The sequence below is a fragment of the Pseudophryne corroboree genome, chromosome 4, assembly GCF_028390025.1.
Source record: "Pseudophryne corroboree isolate aPseCor3 chromosome 4, aPseCor3.hap2, whole genome shotgun sequence".
NCBI classification, from domain to species: Eukaryota; Metazoa; Chordata; class Amphibia; order Anura; family Myobatrachidae; genus Pseudophryne; species Pseudophryne corroboree.
Genome location: NC_086447.1, coordinates 549,909,326 through 549,931,611, shown reverse-complemented (window position 1 = coordinate 549,931,611; position 22,286 = coordinate 549,909,326).

The window sequence follows — 22,286 nt, the reverse complement described above, 5'->3', positions numbered from 1 at the left end:
AAAACCCGGTGAAATTTACACACCAGATTGATGACCACCACATTAATTTCCTTGACATCACGGTCTCAATAGAAGACCATGTGATCAACACGACGCTCTTCAGGAAGCCCACCGACAGGAACACCCTCCTTCTTTCTACCAGCCAACATCCACCAGCACTCAAAGAGAATCTGCCCATCTCCCAATTTTTGAGGGTTATGAGGAATAACTCCAACCCAGTGAACATGGAACAACAGTTGAAGGAGATGTCGATGAGATTCCGAGAACGTGGGTACTCAGATGGCTGTGTACAATGATGTCTACACAAAGCCCGTGTAAAATTCACAGCACTGGACACAACAGACACAAGTGCCCACATCGTTACCTCAAGTTCGAATACCAACACTGATAGGATGGTCTTCACCACGACATTCGATAGCGAGTCCGGTAAAATTAACAAAGCCCTCCGTAAGAGGTGGCCCATCATTACAACGGATACTTCACTGAAGGCAAAAAATACACGACCACCAATGATGGCGTATCGAAAATCACCGAACCTAAAACAACTCCTATTGAGACCGACAGCGACCCCGACTGCTCCTAGTAGGACAACTTGGCTGCAAGATCAGAAACCGGGATGCTTCAAATGCACCGGCTGCACCACGTGCCGGAGCATGCTTACCGGCCCCACCTTTCCCCATCCACATTCTGGACGTCCAATCAAGATCAAATACAAACTACATTGTCTTATGGACCATGTCATTTACATCCTCACATGCCCTTGCGGGTTATATTATGTCGGGATGACATCAAGACGGTTCCGTGATAGGATGGCCAATCATAGGACCACCATCCACCAAGCAATTGAATCCAAGAAGGCAGAACAACCGGTACCAAGGCACATCAACACCAGGTATCCAATCTCAGGTGTAAGCTGATTGATTGGGTACCTTCACCCGCCCGCGGAGGAGACCGTACTCTGACTTTGAAACGAAGAGAAAGCTGTTGGATCCATAGACTAGACACGATTGCTCCTAGAGGGATGAATGAAAATAATCCTCTCTTAATATTTCTCGGCTAGCTGCGTGGAAGTTCTCATTCTACCTGCTTCCTTCCTTTTTGGACATCTGCCACAGACTTACCTGATTAAGATTCAAGCTGGCCCGATTTGTGACCTGGTTCAGTCGACATTGGCGATCTTCAATTTATATACCCATAATGACTGCACCCAAACTTCACAGCATTGCCCCAACCCCATATCTGGGCTGGCGGCAAGACTTTAGTTCGCACCACTACACCATCACCCTGAGGGGTCATCTGCGCATGACACACTGCTAAAACACCTTACTGGTCACAACTGGGCCCTAAGATGTGCCCTAAGTAGGACTGGGTATCTCTGGCTCGGGTGGGCAGCCCCTCTGCCCTGAATCCTTGTTGCATATTTATGTATATATCCCTCGGGCGAAGGCTTGCCTAGGGTAACGTTTATACACAATTGACTTTAAACCTTGTTTGGCATATATCAGTTTTATTGTTCTGCATTGGTGTGAGGCGCGTAGCGCACACTATTATGTATGTTATGATTTGACTTATATTTATAATACTATGTGTAGTCTCCCAGGTCTCCGTTATACCGACCAACACTCCCTTGTATTACCACTTCTACATCCTTCACTCTTATGCCACTACATGTTTGCAAAAGTCCCCTGTCAGTGAACATAGATCACTGCCTGACACGCATAACACTACGAGCGTGGAACGCACTACTTCTGGTTTAGACCGGAAGTGACGTAGCGGCATTACGCGTTATCATAGCAACCAGCGGTCGAGCCGGGGAAACTACTCGGCTGACCGCAGCGGCCGCAGATTACACTGTACAACTGGGAAGGCTGCCTAGAAGGGAGTTTAACATTGCTAGTTATGGTGATTGACTAGGCTGTTTATACAGCGCGGCGCCGATTGGACACAACTTCCGGTCTAACCGGAAGTGACGCAACGGCCACTGAGACATATGATTCTGGTGTCCATTAGCATTTAGGTATATATAGGGGACCTGGGAGGCATTATGCAGGTCCTGGTTCCTCCTTGAAGCTGCTGTTGTTGCCACTGATACTCTGAATATGGATTGACTGGCATATACCTTGAGAAAGGTCCTAATATAGTACCGAAATGTTGGTGAGCCCCTTCTGTGTATATACTGTATTTGTGACATTAAGTTACATGGAACCAAGTTTTTGAATAAATGACTTTATTGTTTATACTATATCTTGCAAGACTGGAGAGTGCTATCTTTCTCCACTGAAGTGTGGAGAAACACTGTAATATATATATATATATATATATATATATATATCCTTGTTGTGAACTCCGGCACTCCTGTACTAGCCACGAATATCTTGCTCCGGTGCCTTCCACCCGGGGGGCTGCCCCACAATACAAATGTAACCAAATGAGGTGGCACTCAAAGACTGATGAAAAAGGTGATCTTTGTATTGAAAAAAGTTGATGTTTCGGGGACGTGCTCCCCTTCCTCAGAACAATTTGAACAATGTGACAAGTGGAACTTAAATACACACAACTTACCCCAAGGGCCTCCCACCACCTGCGTCCTCCCTTGACACGTTGCCCGCAGCTCCGATCTGGTACTTCCTGCTTCCAGCAGCAGGGCGGTAGTGACGCAACGGGACCCCGAGCGGTAGCCATTGTAACACTTAACCTGGCCGGCGCTCTGCTCCCGCGATCTCTCAGGCTACCAAGCAGCTGGGCGGATGTGACGTCCCAGGACCCGGCTCCGTTGTCGAGGAGACGCTATAAACAAAGACAAAAATAAATGAACAAAATACTTCCTATATGAAGTGCACATAAATAGCATTATAAGACATGCACAACATTAGAAACACTATTTGCATGAATAGACAAATTGAATGTGATTGAAAACTTTGTAAAAAGTCAAAAAGATTTTTTTAAACATAAAAATAATAATAAACACTATGCCCTATTACATCTCCGTGTACTAAATACAATTCACATGAACAGTGCACAAAACCTAAAATCCACAGAGTGTACAATACATCATGGTAATGTTTTTAAATGAATCAGTAGTTTTTAAAAAAACTTTCCTTTAAAAAACTTAATTGAATTTCCTACTGCACTAATGACATGGACCTCTTCCAGATACCCAGGCAAAACATTCCCTATGCTACCATACCTCATATGGGGGTTCCACTACAACACTATGTCCCACTTATGTGATAATGACCCATATGAATCAAAGCTATCGCCTATTCATAAGAACTGTATAAGGCCCAGCGAATCATTAAGTCCTTTGGGGCGAAGCGTCTGTAATTTAAAAATCCATTTAGATTCAAGTTGTAACAGTTTTCTCCCCCTGTCACCTCCTCCAATAGACTCAGGGACAAGGTCAATGACCCTGTGTCTCAGCATTGCCATATTATGCTTTTGTTCTAGAAAATGTCTGGCTACCGGTTGTTCTGCCACCCCTGAACTCAAGGCATTGCGTATTGCCTGTCTATGTTGTGCCATCCGAGTTTTAAATTGGCACTCAGTCTTTCCAATATAGTACATAAGGGTACACAATTGCGCCTGAATATGTGGTGGTAATGGTTGTAATACTAAATGACAAGTATCTCTGGGGGGGGAAAGTGTCACTGACTTCGAGACCCGGAGCGGGACTGTCCGCAGTGCACCTCCCCACTTACAGAGCCCTTACCTTGTTCTTCTGTGCTCGATTCCCAACTTCCGCTGTCACCTTGCTTCCTTGTCAGTCTTGCAGCTTTTCGTCCGGTTTCACTTTCACTTTCCTGTACCTCGCGGTCACGTGACCTGTTCCTGTTCCTCAGCAGTCTTCAGCGCCGTGGGTGATGAATGTGTCCAGAAATAGAGAGCTCTGCTGTGTTGAATATGGGGAGGTGCACTGCGGACACTGCGGACAGTCCCGCTCCGGGTCTCGAAGTCAGTGACACTTTCCCCCCCAGAGACACGACCGCACTCCTCGGATCTGGCCGGCGGCAGACGCCTGTCTACACGGGCACCTTCCGCAGCCACAGACCGAGTCAGAGAGCGGCGAGTCCAGAGCCAATAATTACCTATCTCCTGCAACTCATCCCTCCCGCATAGCCACCTGGGGTACCCCTTCATTTGCTAGCACCGTCAGAAGATCACCTCACCCCCCCTCCCTCTCAAGACAGGATCAAGCTGCTGCAACAGACTCTTTGACCGTGACCCCCATATATTACTGAACGAGCTCCTCTGGGACTGTGTTGTATATACCCCTCCACACATTGTGGTAGAAGTTTGAGCACAATTAAACGAGGTGGGACGCCACACTCTATTGTACTGGACTGCGGACCAAAGTATACATATGTATAGAATTCTTTCATATACATATATATATATATATATACACTCTTTCATTAATGTATTAATTTTCTATTTTTTCACATCTTTTTCCATTTATTCTCTTTCTGTCATTTTGTTTTAGAATAAATACACTAATTCTTCATATATACAGTGTATACTTGTCATTTAGTATTACAACCATTACCACCACATATTCAGGCGCAATTGTGTACCCTTATGTTATATATCTTTAAAGAGGTATTGGGTTTAACCTCCACCACAATTTTGCTGCCACAGCGTTTATCCACACAAGTAGAGCGCTGGATACAATTTGTTCATAATTCATTTCCAATATAGTAAGTACCACACGGGCACATGATGACATACACCACGAACTTGGTACTACAAGTCAAAGGCCACTTGATCGGAAACTTTTTCACTGAGAAGGGGTGCGTGATAGTATCCCCAGGTGACATGAAAGTGCACGTAGTGCATCCAAGACATTTGTAGCACCCATTTTTTCTAGTAAGGAAATGTGTGGGTGCTGTTTTTAAATGTGTGATGTCAGTTCTAACTACTAGATCCTGTATGTTGTGCCCTCTCGTGTAACTAGGCATCAATCTTTTTTTATACAAATTAGGAAGATCCGTGTCAGATGACACAATGGGCCACAATTTTTTGGCTACACAAGTTGTCCTAGTACTGGCAGAATTATACTCATTAACCCATGTAATGGCACTATTTGACTTCTGTCCTATACGAGGATTAAGCCGATCACTTCTGTCTCTCAGAAGGGCCTTCCTTCTGGCAGTAGCTAAAAGCTGCCTGGGATACCCTCTTTGTTTAAATTTTTCTTCCATGTCATCTAGCTGTCTATCTCTTTCGGTACTGTCACTGTTAACCCTACACACCCTTAAAAACTGGTAGTAGGGTAAACCTTTTCTAGTGGGGACAGGATGAAAACTGTCGTGTCATAAAAGAGTATTACGATCAGTGGGTTTGGTATACAACTTAGTAATAATCTTGCCTGCCTGTATTTTAATGTGGATGTCAAGGAAACAAATTTCTTCTCTGTCCATGATCATGGTTAATTTGATCGGACTAGACGATCTATTATGAGTAAAGATTATGTCCTCTAATTGTTCCTCTGTACCCATCCACATGACCAACACGTCATCGATGTATCTATAATACAAAAATAGCTGGCGAGCAACTTCAGGATTTTCAAAGAACAACCTTCGTTCTACGTGCCAAGAGGGTTCAGGGTCCATAATACCCCTACCATCGGGAGATACAATGCCAGTTTTTGTAAAAAGTGGATTTCAGTATTGCACAAATGTTCAATGGATCTGATCCTTCTTGTGATTGAGGAATCCACTAGAGAGTATAATGTGATTAAAGAAAAAATCTCGGATTTTGAGAAAGAAAACCTGAAGACCCTTGCTGCTGATCAAATTGATGCTTGGCTGTTGAAATTATCCACCCAGTTGGAACAATATAAAGTGGAACTTTTAAAATTCAAACGGGAGAAATTAACTAAAGTACAGATGGACTATGCTCAACATAGAGTTTACACCTGGTTGGGTGGTTCTAACCCATTTGACACACGGGGTAGGATTCCGAGATTTGCCAGACGTAAACCACGGGTTATTTTTCTCAGTACTTCAGCCAGTGAATCTGATGACCAAAGCACCACCAGCACCTCCACTCAACGTACCATCCCTTTAGGGGTCAAGACTTGGGCAGGAGTTACGGGCAAAAACGCAAATATACACGAAGAGGGGGACAAAATCAAAGGCAAAGGGGGAAAGAAACCCCCAAAGGGGAAGAAACAATGATCTTTAATTTATCATCCAGCCCCCTCTCACCAACTGAGGTAAGGGTCTTAAGTAAAGGACTTTCCTATGTTCCCACCAATCGACTTGATCCTTTTAAATGGAAAGTGGACACGTTTAAATTGAATCGTAAGATTAAAGTACAGGAATTTTTTGGCAAAACACCATCGAAGAGTGCCAAAGAGACTTTACCTCCCCGTATACAAAAACTTGGACCTAGCTCCAAGATTGACCCCATTTCACACAATGCCTAATTGAAAACCTTCCATCGGTTGTTAGAAGTAGAAGGTAGTAAACGAGATACCCACACTTTCCACCCCAATTTATCAAAGGATGAATATCAGGCTTTAAGGGGATTGGGGAACAAAAGGGATATAGTGATCCACGGTGCGGACAAGGGTGGGGCCATTGTGGTGCAGGATCTGCAGGATTATAAAGAAGAATGTATGAGGCAATTGAGGGACTTAGATACCTATTGCCCACTTGAAAAGGATCCTACAGAGGTTTACAGACAAGAACTGATCCAGCTGCTTGGAACAGCGAGGGATAAGGATATAATTGGAAATGCGATTTATGAAAAGCTGCTCACAGAGCATCCTATCACCCCCATTTTGTACACCATCCCCAAGGTGCACAAGGATGCTCAGAGACCCCCGGGTAGGCCCATTGTGTCTGCCCGTGGGTCCCTATGCGAACCCTTGGCCATTTATTTGGACACTTTTTTGCAACCGTGTATTCAGCAGACATTTACACATTTGAAAGACTCCAATATGTTGTTAAAAAGATTTCTTGCTTTGGATGTAGTCCCTGAGGGTACGGTCCTGGCCACGATGGATGTGGCCAGTCTGTATACTTGTATTCCTCATAATGCAGGGCTACAAGCTGTCAAAAGGTTACTGGTTAGGAATACTACATATGCTGGGCCTGATGTTGAGTTTTTTCTGGATTTACTTGAATTTACGTTATCACATAATTATTTCTTGTTTGACGGTAGATTTTACAGACAACTGACTGGTTGTGCAATGGGGTCCTCAGTGGCCCCTTCCTTCGCCAACACGTTTATGTGGGACGTAGAACGAAGGTTGTTCTTTGAAAATCCTGAAGTTGCTCGCCAGCTATTTTTGTATTATAGATACATCGATGACCTGTTGGTCATGTGGATGGGTACAGAGGAACAATTAGAGGACATAATCTTTACTTATAATAGATCGTCTAGTCCGATCAAATTAACCATGATCATGAACAGAGAAGAAATTTGTTTCCTTGACATCCACATTAAAATACAGGCAGGCAAGATTATTACTAAGTTGTATACCAAACCCACTGATCGTAATACTCTTTTACGACACGACAGTTTTCATCCTGTCCCCACTAGAAAAGGTTTACCCTACTCCCTGTTTTTAAGGGTGTGTAGGGTTAACAGTGACAGTACCGAAAGAGATAGACAGCTAGATGACATGGAAGAAAAATTTAAACAAAGAGGGTATCCCAGGCAGCTTTTAGCTACTGCCATAAGGAAAGCCCTTCTGAGAGACAGAAGTGATCTGCTTAATCCTCATATAGGACAGAAGTCAAATAGTGCCATTACATGGGTTAATGAGTATAATACTGCCAATACTAGGACAACTTGTGTAGCCAAAAAATTGTGGCCCATTGTGTCATCTGATACGGATCTTCCTAATTTGTATAAAAAAAGATTGATGCCCAGTTACATGAGAGGTCGCAACATACGGGATCTAGTAGTTAGAACTGACATCACAAATTTAAAAACAGCACCCACACATTTCCTTACTAGAAAAAATGGGTGCTACAAATGTCTTGGATGCACTACGTGCACTTTCATGTCACCTGGGGATACTATCACGCACCCCTTCTCAGTGAAAAAGTTTCCGATCAAGTGGCCTTTGACTTGTAGTACCAAGTTCGTGGTGTATGTCATCATGTGCCTGTGTGGTACTTACTATATTGGAAAGACTGAGTGCCAATTTAAAACTCGGATGGCACAAAATAGACAGGCAATACGCAATGCCTTGAGTTCAGGGGTGGCAGAACAACCGGTAGCCAGATATTTTCTAGAACAAAAGCATAATATGGCAATGCTGAGACACAGGGTCATTGACCATGTCCCTGAGTCTATTAGAGGAGGTGACAGTGGGAGAAAACTGTTACAACTTGAATCTAAATGGATTTTAAATTACAGACGCTTCGCCCCAAAGGACTTAATGATTCGCTGGGCCTTATACAGTTCTTATGAATAGGCGATAGCTTTGATTCATATGGGTCATTATCACATAAGTGGGACATAGTGTTGTAGTGGAACCCCCATATAAGGTATGATGGTAGCATAGGGAATGTTTTGCCTGGGTATCTGGAAGAGGTCCATGTCATTAGTGCAGTAGGAAATTCAATTAAGTTTTTTAAAGAAAAGTTTTTTGAAAACTACTGATTCATTTAAAAACATTACCATGATGTACTGCACCCTCTGTGGATTTTAGGTTTTGTGCACTGTTCATGTGAATTGTATTTAGTACACGGAGATGTAATAGGGCATAGTGTTTATTATTATTTTTATGTTTTAAAAAATCTTTTTTACTTTTTACAAAGTTTTCAATCACATTCAATTTGTCTATTCATGCAAATAGGGTTTCTAATGTTGTGCATGTCTTATAATGCTATTTATGTGCACTTCAATATAGGAAGTATTTTGTTCATTTATTTTTGTCTTTGTTTATAGCGTCTCCTCGACAACGGAGCCGGGTCCTGGGACGTCACATCCGCCCGGCTTCTTGGTAGCCTGAGAGATCGCGGGAGCAGAGCGCCGGCCAGGTTAAGTGTTACCATGGCTACCGCTCAGGGTCCCGTTGTATCACTACCGCCCCGCTGCCGGAAGCTGGAAGTGCCAGATCGGAGCTGCGGGCAACGTGCCGAGGGAGGACGCCGGTGGTGGGAGGCCCTTGGGGTAAGTTGTGTGTATTTAAGTTCCACTTGTCACATTGTTCAAATTGTTCTGAGGAAGGGGAGCACGTCCCCGAAACGTCAACTTTTTCCAATACAAAGATCACCTTTTTCATCAGTCTTTGAGTGCCGCCTCATTTGTGTCACATTTGTATTCTGAGGCAGCCCCCCGGGTGGAAGGCACCGGAGCAAGATATTCATGGCTAGTACAGGAGTGCCGGAGTTCACAGCAAGGATATATATATATATGTATGTATATATATATATATATACACACACACACACACACACAAAAATACAAAACAATATCCTTAGCTTGCGCACAAATACAAGCAGCAGAATAGGAGAGATCTCTGTTGTAAGACCTCAAACACACATAGAAAGACAAAAATTCCAAGTAGTAAAGGTATATGATCCCACTTTAATAATGAACGGCTATCGTGTGGTTATACCTTGCGCCCGCAATCCTATACAACCTTGCGTAAACACGCGACCGTGCGTGCCTCTATGCCATGTGTGCGACCCTGCGCCACCTGCATGCTTCTGTACTCTGTCCGTACCACATGTAAAAACGTGCGTCCGCAATTTAATAAACCACACTACTTCGATAAATGTGAGCAATACAAACTACTATCGCTCACTAACACAACCCACACTTGATCTGTATAAACCTTAACAACTAGGCCAGAACTGCATTTTGTGTTTTACAATTACACCCTTAATACACTATTTCAAATATATATATAGCAAACAAATGTATCCAATTTCACACAGATCTAAAATGACTGTTAACCTATGGCAACAATATGTGAGAGAGAGTATGCAAAGTATTTGTACTCTTTGTGTGCGTTTTTCGCACCAAAAATTACACTCAGATAATAAACGGATTTTTTCCTCTGTCCGAGTTTCACACCAGCACCTCTTAAGACTGCAGTACAGACGTGATCTAACAACACAAAAGAGAGTTTTAAAACACTCAAGCAACCAGGAAAAGGTTTTACTTAAAGAAGCGTCTCCACCCTTTATTGATAGATCAAAGTCTGTTTTATGGCCTGTCACATTGTTCAAATTGTTCTGAGGAAGGGGAGCACATCCCCGAAACGTCAACTTTTTTCAATACAAAGATCACCTTTTTCATCAGTCTTTGAGTGCCACCTCATTTGTGTCACATATATATATATATATATATATAATAATGGTGTGGGAAGCCCCAAGTGTCCTCTATTAATGTCCACAAAGTTCTTAATCAGTCTTTTGTGATTCTGCAGATTTCTTATTGGATGGAGATTAAAGGGAACTCTAGCAAATAGTTGTCAGATCATTCTGAAATAAACCCTCACACCAAAGTACACCTAAAAATAATGGCTATTTAGAAAATGCATAAAAGGACTTTCACAATAAAACTTATTTTCTTACATTACATGAATCTTGACCTTCGTTGGCCTGGTGTTACATAAAGGACTTAACTGTCTACCCCAACTGGGGAAGAGCACTCCGACAGCTTGTCCTCCCACTTGTGTCAAGTTTAGACTTCTTCAGAGGTGTCTTTCAACATAAAGAAAGGGTGTTTGGGATAATGGCCAGCAAAAACAACTTTAATCAATGCAATCAATATGACAATAGTACGTAAAAATAACTAATAAAAAAGAAATATGAGTAATAGTTATTAAAAAGGCATTATTAAAAAAACCTTTACTTAAAAGTCATTACTTATAAAAGAGATTACTTAAAGAGAGTGTACTTGTAAAGAGAGTATAGCACATAACTCTACAATGTAATCAAATTTTGATTAAACCAATTTAGGGCCAGATTTTAGAACAACAGTTAGATGGTATTGGCTAGATGTAAGGTCCTCAAGCAACTTACTTAGTAAATGTAAGTGATATCATCCAACAAATGTTTAAAAACCTCCAGCCGGATGGATTTTTCTGCAGACATATAATCAATATTATATTACATTTTCTCTAGATATAAATCTAGTGTAAGCAATTGCTTCCATACTTACAATATAAGATAAATTGTGACAAATCTGTGGACCACTTCTTAATATATATAGCTCCTACAAAATAATTTATTCCAGTAATTCTTAATTTTAATTTTAGTAAGGATCTAAATAGACATTTCTCTTTAGTTATATGTTTCAAATATGGTACTGTTATGTAATAGTGATACCATAGTGGGTGAACTAATTTTATTGTATATTTTATACATAGTTTGTAGAAAATTTTTTTAGAAAACCGAAGTGCACTAGAAAGCAAATTGACTAATAACCAGTGAAGAATTAAGGAGCTGCCTGGAAAATAAGTGTATACTTACTTTATTGAGCTGTGAGCAGTGTGTATGGTCCCAATGCAGGACAGAATGTTGATGAGGTAAAGGACAGGTTCCCCTATTTATTCTCCTTTGCTGGTTACAACACTTCCTGATTAGGTTTGGGAATTTAGTGTAGTTTTAATCTGTGAGGGTGTAAAACTTTGATTTATAGTAAATTAAGCATTGTTTTAATCAAAGATTAAGCCATATTAAAATCTTTATATAATAAATAAAAGTATACATAATTAGACAATTAAGAAAACCAGGAGCTGTAGTTGCCGCTTCCTGGATGCATGTCAGCCCTAGTTTTAACTATTTATGCAGCCTATCGCTGCTCAATATGTAATTGAATGCAATGCATTCCACCGCTGACTGTGATCATATACGAGTTTGTAGAGTGCAGTGTGCTCCAACTCTAACGCATGAATGGACAACGTGCTCCAACTTGACTACAAAAGACACTGCGAGGATAGATCAAAGGCGCCACTAACAGAAGATAATTACCACAATTAAAAGCATAAAAAACATAAAAAAGACAAAGTGTTTAAACACAAACATACATCACTTGTGTCCTTAGGAGTTCTTTTCAAATTGCTACTTTCTTAGACCATGTCATAGATCCCGGGGTTCACATTAAAAAGAAACATACAACACAACGGGTAGTAATGTTTGGAACAAATGAAATAGTCCCGTGGATATCCGGAAAAAGAGCTCTATAGTGTCAAAAGATAGTGACTTGCCACCACTTTGTAATGAAGATAGACATACCGAAACTCACAGAGATTGCTAAGAACATATATAAAAAAGGTATCTTTAAAACTTCACATAGGCATCAATTATACTGAGGATATTCTGTTCAAATATGCGTACCCAACTCACTTCGTAATATAACGAGTTCCACATATAATGTTTTCTTTAAACAGGGTTGAGCCACACCTTCAGAGGTCAAAATCATTTATTTCTTCATAAAAAGTCCACAATAAAAATTTATGGTTAAAAATGACAGTCTGGCAATCTTCCACAATTATATTCCAACATGTAGTATGCTGGAAAAGTTTCATGGTCTGATGGATTCGACATACATGGGTGAAATTCCAGACCTACACCCATGTTAACAAGTCCTGCATACCTTTGGAATGATGGTAAAGGAATTCACAGCTGTCTAGGTAAAAATAACTCACAGTCTGTCAGCACCAACGCCGTTTCGACCTTCCTGGGTCTTTTTCACACACCTTGGCACAGAGGGCACAGAGATTAATTCTCTTCTTATGAACGTCATCCCCCAGAAACTGTCAGTTACATAGGGGTCTGCCTGTTTTATTTGTTTTGAATGTGTACTAAGAATGATCAACTTTAATTGTACAATACATTTTATTATTATTATTATTATGTATATTCGGTTGTTGGCTGAACTTTGAATTCTAACTGATTAATTATTGTGAGCCCTCTGAATTTGTTTTTTTATCACATTTCCCTGAACCCTGTTCTAGCAGAAGGGTTATTCTAGAGGTGCAGCCACAACATAGTGCAAGATAAAGGTAAATTGGTAAAATATATATATATATATATATATACATATGGGAATCCACAGCACTCACCATTCCCAGGAAAGGGGTGCACTCACGTACTCCCCACCCCTAGGTTGGGGTGCAGTGGGCTTTGACCACCTGTTCAAATATACATATACAGATAACCCTGCACTCTCCCTAGTAGTTTCATTCACCTTAATGCTTTAATATACAGCTAGATAAACAATAGGGTTTTAGTTTATGAATTGTACTATGCATCTAAGCTTGCCGCCCACTTCATGGGACCCCATTTCACTGCAAGTCCTACTCTATCATACATTTTCAAGGTAGATTTTTTTTGAGACCTGGCAACTGCTATCTCATAGGAGAAAATGTGCAACCTGGTTTAAAGCTCACCTGCCACACTTATGGCTACCTGCAACAAGTTATTCGTTGAGTACAACCAAAACAAAATATTTAAGATGTGTATGAATTTATTAAAATACTTTCTTAAAAATTCTTATAAAAACAGTTGAAACCTTGTATATAACAAGACAATATTTGCACTACTACATAAGTACATTGAATATTCAACAAATACTTAAACAACAGCTCTTTTCTTTCATTGTCAATTCAGACAATAAATCACCCAACACGTTTCGTCATTAAAGACTTCATCAGGGGTGTCTTATATCCAAGACCTAGAACATAAGAACGGTTGTCTCAATATAGAAATACATAGTATACGGATATATAAAACACATCATTTTTTACATAATTAGCATAGTTATATTTGTACTATTCTAATCAATCCATTAAATTCAGAGGATAAGATGTACAATTAGTTAATAAAGTTCCATTGAATTATTGGTAAGTATGTACTGAATATTTACAATCCTTCCAATATGATCCTTCTGTACAAAATAAGCATTTTCTATATTTTTGGAATACAAGAACTTGTGTGTTACTCATATATATATATATATGAGAGGGAAAGAACAACAATGAAGAATGGTAGGTATTAACTCTAGTGGAAGGAGAAGATGATAAAAAAGAAGAAAGAAGAAGAAAAGGAAGAAATCATCCCTTCAGATTGAATTAAAACAAATCTTTAACAAAATGTGATTTTTGGCATAGTATGGTCTAGTATTACACAATAAAATCAAATATGGACAAGGTTCTTAGGGGTGCATGTACTAAGCAGTGATAAAAGTGGAGAAGTGAGCCAGTGGAGAAATTTACCATGGCAACCAATCAGCTGCTCTGTACAATTGTATAGTATGCAAATTAGAAATGTTACGTCAATGCTGATTGGTTGCCATGGGCAACTTCTCCACTGGCTCACTTCTCCACTTTTATCACTGCTTAGTACATGTACCCCATAGTGTTGGCTACTTATGAGACCCGAATTTCATGAAATAATTAAATCACATTTTAAATTTATTTGTATGGTTATTAGTATTACTTACTCTGTATTATTGAACTTTTTGTTATTATGTAGTCCTTTCAATTGACCTTCTGTTTTGATTAATATTAGAGGCTGATACCTTGATAATAACAATTTTTTTGGAATACATGTCTATTCTTGGATTTTTTTTGTATAGATGAACTCAAACTCTTTCTCACACAGAGTCCCGTCTGTTTTCGCACCTTCCAAAAGTTTGTAGAGAATCTTCATTTACTCCTGTTGGATCTTTTTTCCAATTTTTGATCGGTAAATTTGTCCAGTAGAATCTTAAAAGCTTTTTGTAAATATGAGTCTCTATTTTGTACTTCAACCACACACCCTTTGTCTGCTTGTGTTATAACTGTGGTATCAGATTTTAGTTGTTTAATTGCTTGTATTTCTTGGGGTTTTAAGTTGCTGTTATATTTACTCTTCTTTATTTTTAATTTCCTAAAATCTTTCTGGACCGAGTCATAAAAGATGTCTACCTCTGGATTCCACTGGATAATATTTAGAGGGGAGCGTCACCAATTTTTTTTTTGCATTTTTATGTTCATATTATAGTTCTTTGACCAGATTTCTCAAAAAAATGTCTTTGCAATGTCAGGATTCTAACATATTTATTGAGGTCGATGAATAAATTGAATTTATTTACATGGGAGACAGGAGCAAACTTCAATCCTTTGTTTAATATCTCTTTTTGTGGTTGGGATAATTGTTTGAGAGGTTGTACATTCCTGTTTGTTCTCCTCTTGTGTGTTCAATGCTGCTTTTCTTTTCTTTGGAGAACCTGCCACTGCCCTCTTTCCTCGTCGCTATTGTGTAATCTGCTTTTCATACCTTGGTAGAAAATCTAATCTCCTGAATAATTCGTCTCTCCTCTGGGAGTGTGGAAATTGTGTTTCTTTCTCCCATCTAAAAAATCTCTATTTTCCATTCTCGGTGGTGAGTTAAAGGTTTCGAACCTATTTCTAGTTACAAATTGATGTTTACTACCCCTATATTTTTGTTGTTTATACCCTTGATTCTGAGGTGATCTTCTTTGTCTCCTTTCTGTTTGTTGCCAATCATTTTTATATCGATAGTTGTTGGAGAAGTCCCTTGATCTATCTATATTGTAATCTTTGTTGGTCCTTAGTCTTGTTCTCCCATATTGGTAATTTTGGGGTCCTGTAGTGGTTTCTGCCCAATTAAAAACTCTATTGTTCTCATAGTCCCTTTTATCTCTATTGTATTCCTTTTGTTTTCTTTGTATGATATAATTCTCAAGGTTGTCAAGTATCTTTTGTACTGCTTCAATCTCGTTTGAGAATGTATCATTACTATCAGATTTGGACATATTGACTTCCTCATATTGGCTTCCTCTATCTTTTTTAAATCCTTCTTTTTTTTTTCTTACTAGTAAATTGATTACTTTAAGTGAATCTTCTTCCAGTATTTTGTTCCAATTATTCATAAAAACATCATTGTTGACTCCAATGGTAGGATTTTTTGTAATCTAAGTCCCGTAAGGATTCTACCAATCTCCAAATATTTTGTATTCCATCTTCCATAAAGAGCTACCAATGTAAGCATGCGTAATTTCCGGTGGATGGAGCCCAAGCTGCCAATTTACATTCCACCATCCACACTGAGCCACCAATGTAATTTCACCGAGCGGGATTGGAAACGAGGCTTGAGCCTCAGTCCAGAAGTGGCAAGGAGCCGCATGTGGAAAACACACGGGCAATTAAGCATGTGTAAAGCCCGTAATCTACCACATTTGTCCACCAATGTTTAGAAGCGCAAATAGGCAATATGATTAACTCAGCAACTATAGTTTAAACTAATAAAAATATAAAAGGGTAATACTAGTTTCCATAAAAATTGACCAATGATAAAAAAACAGGAAGTGATGTAGTAGTAGAAGGGGTTTAAATAGAGCAGCTTAGGGACTCCAACCTCATTGTCTAACAAACAGCACAACAGGAGACACTAAGAGAGAGGACCACACCTAAAAGGTAACCTTTAACTTGGGACTATGCATTAATATGAGTTTATTCTGTTTAAGTCTGTCTATACTAATCTTTAACACTAAACTATATAATGTTTATAGGTCAAAGAGAATTTTATACAGAAACCACAATTATTTTTCCCATAAAATTGGCTGGGACAAACAATCTGAGATACTAGTAAGTAAACACAATATTAATGTTTATTTATTTATAGATATATATCATCATATTTCATGCTAACCAGCTAAAATTTGGTCCTTAGAAAGGAAACTAGATATCTGAGGGCCATACAAAAATAACTATGCTAATTACTGTATGTAAAAAAAAATATGTTTTATTTATCTGTATATTATGTATTTCTATATTGAGACAACCTTTTTTATGTTCTAGCTCTTTGATATAAGACACCCCTGATGAAGTATTTGATGATGAAATGCGTTGGTGATTTATTGCCTGGATTCACAATGAAAGAAAAGAGCTGTTGTTTAAGTTTGTTGAAAATGCAATGTACTTATGTAGTAGTGCAAATATTGTCTTGTTATATACAAGGTTTCAACTTTTTTATAAGAATTTTTAAGAAAGTATTTTAATAAATTCCTACACATCTTAAAAATTTTGTTTTGGTTGTTATCAAAAAATAACTTGTTGCAGTATATTGAACAATTTCTGTATTCTAGAAGTTCTATATACATGTTTGATGTACCCAAAAGGTAGTAACCTATAAAAATCTATACAATTAGGTGCCCCTAAATAAATAATTCCCCTCTATCTATCCAAGAGACCCTTTCAGGCAGAGGACCAATCTGTGTGGTTGCTGCCGAATACAAGTAGAAACAATCAGTTAGAGTAATCTGTATTAATTTGAACAAAATAAATATTTAAGTTCAACAAGCTCAGTGCTAGTTACCAAATATTATATATATATATTTTTATATATATATATATATATATATATATATATTTTTATATATATATATATATATATATATATATATAATATTTGGTAACTAGCACTGAGCTTGTTGAACTTAAATATTTCTTATTCTTATATATTTCCTATATATATATAGGAAAAAGGGGGGTAGACCTAAAAATAGCGCTATGTATGTAGCTCAACCTCAAGACATAGATGGAGTACAAAAGTACAAATGCAAAAAAAGGGGTGATGTTTAAGGGAGCTTATCTATGGTATATCTTCTAGGATGTGACAACAATTCACTTAAAAGATTCCGATTTATTTATATAAAAATATAGAACAATCACAGTGAATGACAAATGGCTGACATAGTTAAAATGCAAAAAATGCTCAGCAGGGAGAGTAGCTATTCCTAGTCAGCAGTGGACTGGGAATAGCTACTCTCCCTGCTGAGCACTGTTTTCAAAAATCGAAATTGTGGCTTGTAGCGAATTCAGTATTATTGTGTTGCTATTTGCCTTACCAAGTCGGCACATTCAATACAAATCTAGCTGAGAATTCAGCGCATTTTTTATCACATCTGCTATTGCAAGCTTGTTTTTACTGATTATTTGTGAGGTTTGTCAAAGTCAGAAAAATATCTCTATGCACACTACCATATTTGCACCTCACACAGGTCCGTGCTGCGCATGCGTACGCTCTCCCGTACGTGCGCATACTCACAGTCGCGGGCACCCGCAGGCGCACGGTATGCGTATTTACGGTAGAGTTTATGTGATCGTAGCGTGCGACTCAATCATTACATATTTTCACTATATAATGTATTTTTTAGATCATGGTCCCTTTGATAGATTCTGAAAGTTTGGTTAATATAGAATGTTCATGAACAGAGAAATCCCTCTTTGTTTGATACGAAGGGTCAGACAGGAGTAATACAGTGGTGTTTAGTATCCATCGGAAGAATATTTAATTAGAAATATTCCGGTGTTGGTTTGAAGCAGATCAATCGCTCGTGCGAATAGTTATGGACATTAGAAGTTTATGAACATTTACTTTATTTGCACTTTATTACCCATGCGGCGGGAAACCCAGTTTCCCTCCCACCTGAGCTGTTGGAAATAGTCACAGCCCACCTGTATGAATCAACCTATGACCTTTTGTTATAATGCGAGGAGGAATTCCTGTGTCCAATGAACAATGAGATTGTAGGGACCATTGAATTGCATTGTGTGTGGGGCATAAATAGAAAGGCCGATCACATCCAGCTCTCACTCTTCAACGGTTATCATTGCTGAAAATCGGGAGCTGGATGTCCAGAGGCGCATGCGATCGTTTCCTTTGTGCGTAAGTTTTTCTCCGTAATCATACTGTTTCTCTCTTGTTATTATGGGCCATATCTTTCTCTCTCTTCTCTTTCTCTCATTTTTCTCTTAAACTTAATTGTATTGTATTTACTGTGTAGTTACCAGGTTAGTTAGTCTATGTTATATTGTAGTGTATGATTTGTATTTGTATTAATTCTTTTGCAAGTATATCATTCAAAATATATATATATTAGGCGTTGGACCCTAAGCCCAGGTATCTGTGTATTTCTTATAGAGTTAAGTATTCTCAGAGCGTCGGTGACGCTCAAACTGCTTTTAAGCTAGTAAGGTTATACTGTGTTGCATTTACACCATATCACTACACAAAGGGTTTACTGCATAATACACTGTTTATGGTTTAGATATAAAGGTTTTACATTGTGAGCGTATGCGCCGCTGGTGATCTCCTCGTGGTCTCGAGCGGTCGCATCGCTATAGCGAATCATTACGGTATTCGGCAGCCAATAGCGTGCCTGCCAGTGATCTCTTGGCCGTGAGCGAACGTAACGCTTGAGCGTCTCGACCACGGCTAAGCGATTGTTACGCAACGTGCGTACCCTTACGGTACTTCATACGTAGTTAGCGTACAGTGTTCTTAGACCTCATAAAGGGTATTATATAAGATAAATAATCTGCTTTAACAATTGCGGGCTCGTCCTGTCCTTCACATATCTGCACTAGGTAATTACAGCAGACATTATCCAGCAGCAAAGGGCGGGAGATCATATTCCTCGTAGTGCTGTTTGGATAAGCGTCTGCTTCTCTTAGTAAAGGGTGCTGAAGGAATCCGGGAACCGGAGGTAAGAACAACACGCTAGTCTCTTTTAAAACTGTTTATTTTTCTGTCTTGCGTACACACGCACGCATATCTGCATTTCTTTTCATTCGTGTATTTTCGTATATCACTCTCCTGTTTGCTATTATATAGTTGATAAACGTGCTAAGAGAGATTTGCCGCTATTTCAAAGTGTAAAAGTAAAGGTAATATAGTTAAAGTATAGACAAACACACAGCTCTGCCTGAGAGACAAGGCGAAGTCAGTGTGGTGCGCGGTAGATGATCAAGGATCATCTACATTGATAAACGTATAAATTGTGTTACGGTGGATCTTTATTTTGCGTACACGTGTCTCTAACAAAGGACTGAGACTTGCGTACGCAAACCAAAGGCCGCCGCACGCAGCGTATATCACGCAGCGGAGCGTCCGGGTACGCCCACGTAACTCAAATCACAAGTTTTTTTTTCGCTTCTCAACGCGGTAAATAACGCAAGGCGATAAATCGCACAAATTTATTTTAAATTCGAAATTTAAATTAATAGATCCTTCTCCTAATTTGTAACACATCTGGTCTAAAGAGAAATTTCTGCGCAGAAATAGAAATAGAAACAAAAGTGTACATGTGGTGAGTGAGTGTGTTGTATACAATTTTACAGGTTGAACCACAAGAAAAGTCGAGTTCTCGTGAGGTACATGCGTGTAAGTGACGTACATGGTGGCTAGGGAGGCATCCCTGGTTAAAACATACAATTTGAGCATTAGAGTGTAATAGACCAGGAGGTCATAGCAGACCAACAGGTTCAGGTACAGCAGACAAGGAAGTCCGCTATACAGTCCACAGGCACAACACCAAGAAAGGGTTGGTGCAACACCCATATAGGCCATACAAGCTCTGGCTGAAGGAATTCGCAGCCGCAATTTTCGATTCCACTGATCGCTCCGTACATAAGATTAGTTGCTTATGTGCTGAACGATTGTACCGCACGTAATTGTGTACATTAGTAAACCTGACCAGTACTATTTGTGTACGAAGGTCATAAACGCTATTTGTACATTCTAACGTGATTTGTGTAATTTTTTTTATTTTAAGGGAAGTTCGCTGCTCACTCAGGAACTATCCAACAACCAATAGTTACTGGAAAGAGTAAGTGTTCTTCGGATCATCCTCACAGGTTTCAGTAAATAGAGGTTCAGGTCGCAGGGGCCCTGGGTCGAGTACGCCAGCACCATATCGGTGTGATCAGGTCGTATTGGTCGGCGTGGGCGAGTGAGTGGGGTACTCGGTAAACCGCCACCGTCAGCCTATTTTGAACATTTTGGTTTGCGTAAGGGTTGGCTGAATAAAGCAACACCTTCGAACTATGGGGGCCACTTGTTCAGGTAGGGGGCGATCAACCTCGGTTCGGGTTGATTCAGTGAACCGACCAGTTGGGTCGGCAAGGTACGTGATGTGTGAAAAATACGGTTCACACACAGAGGTTTTATGTGATGAATGGGAGAGAATGACGGTACATGACGGGGAGAAATTCCCAAGAGTAGGTAGCTTCAGCACAGAAGTGTTAACGAATTTAAGGAGAAGGATATGTCTCATTAAATCAGCAAAGAGACGAATCAAGCATTATGATTATTTGCAGTTGTGGCAACAGGAGGGTGACATACAGAGAGGATTGGCTCAGGCGGCGGGATCTGGCTCAATCAGAAAACTGATAGCCACGGCCCCACCGCCACCATATATATCGGGAGAGAAATTGGTTGCGGAGAATGACGCACTAAGGTGTAACACACAAACACTTAGCAACTGTGTAAATGTTAAAGATAATGTTAACCAATTAACCAATGCAAGTATTAACCCGTGCAAGTTGTACCCTGTTTTGAACTTTCCTCAGGAGTGTGATCAAGAAGACGAATCGGCAACAATTTCAGCGCTCTCTCTAGCAGCCACCATAGCAGAGACCACAGTAGGCACAGCTCCACCTACGAGATTAGTAACAAGGGCCCCTAGCGGAGGGATAGGTGAGGTCGTATCTACAGGTAAGTACGGCACCATACACTATGCTGAAGCCATTTCACCACAGGCTGTAGAACCCACACAGAGTGATATTGTTAGAGTTAATCCTGTTAGGGTAATAGCTGTTCCAAATGGGAAAACTGACACATCAGGAGTCACCCCTGTGAGGAACATTGCCATGTATAGCCCATTTTCCAGAATGGAATTAAGGACCATAGTGTCTGAATTCCCTGACCCTAGAAAAGACTTAGTTGCCAGCCAAAAATACATCAGAGACCTAGGTAACACTGTAGAGCCCAACAACAAAGACTGGCAGATATTGCTGAGAGCATGTTTACCCTCCAATGTTGACGCAACTCAATTTTTAGCTGACTGTGGATTAGATCAGGATGTACCTCTTACAGATGTGTACAACAAAGACAATGTAAAAAGAATAAGCTTACAGTTAAAGGAGTATTTCCCAGCCGTAGTTAAATGGAACAAAATATTCTCCATTAAACAGAACGAGTCAGAAACAGCTGCAGAGTATTTTCACAGAGCATTATCAGAAATGGCAAAATACACAGGCATAGAGGACATTAAAACAAACATAAACCATCGAGAAGTAGCAGTATCGGTACTGATGGATGGTTTAAAAGAATCATTAAAGACTAGGGTACAGACCACACAACCATGTTGGCGAGGTCTGTCTGTGGCTACTTTGAGAGAGGCTGCTATTGATCACGATAGGAACATCACCAGACACAGGGAACAACAAAGTGATAAGTTAATGGCAGTAAGTATACAGGCCCTGACCACAAAACAGCCTGTGTTAACATCACCAAACCCTG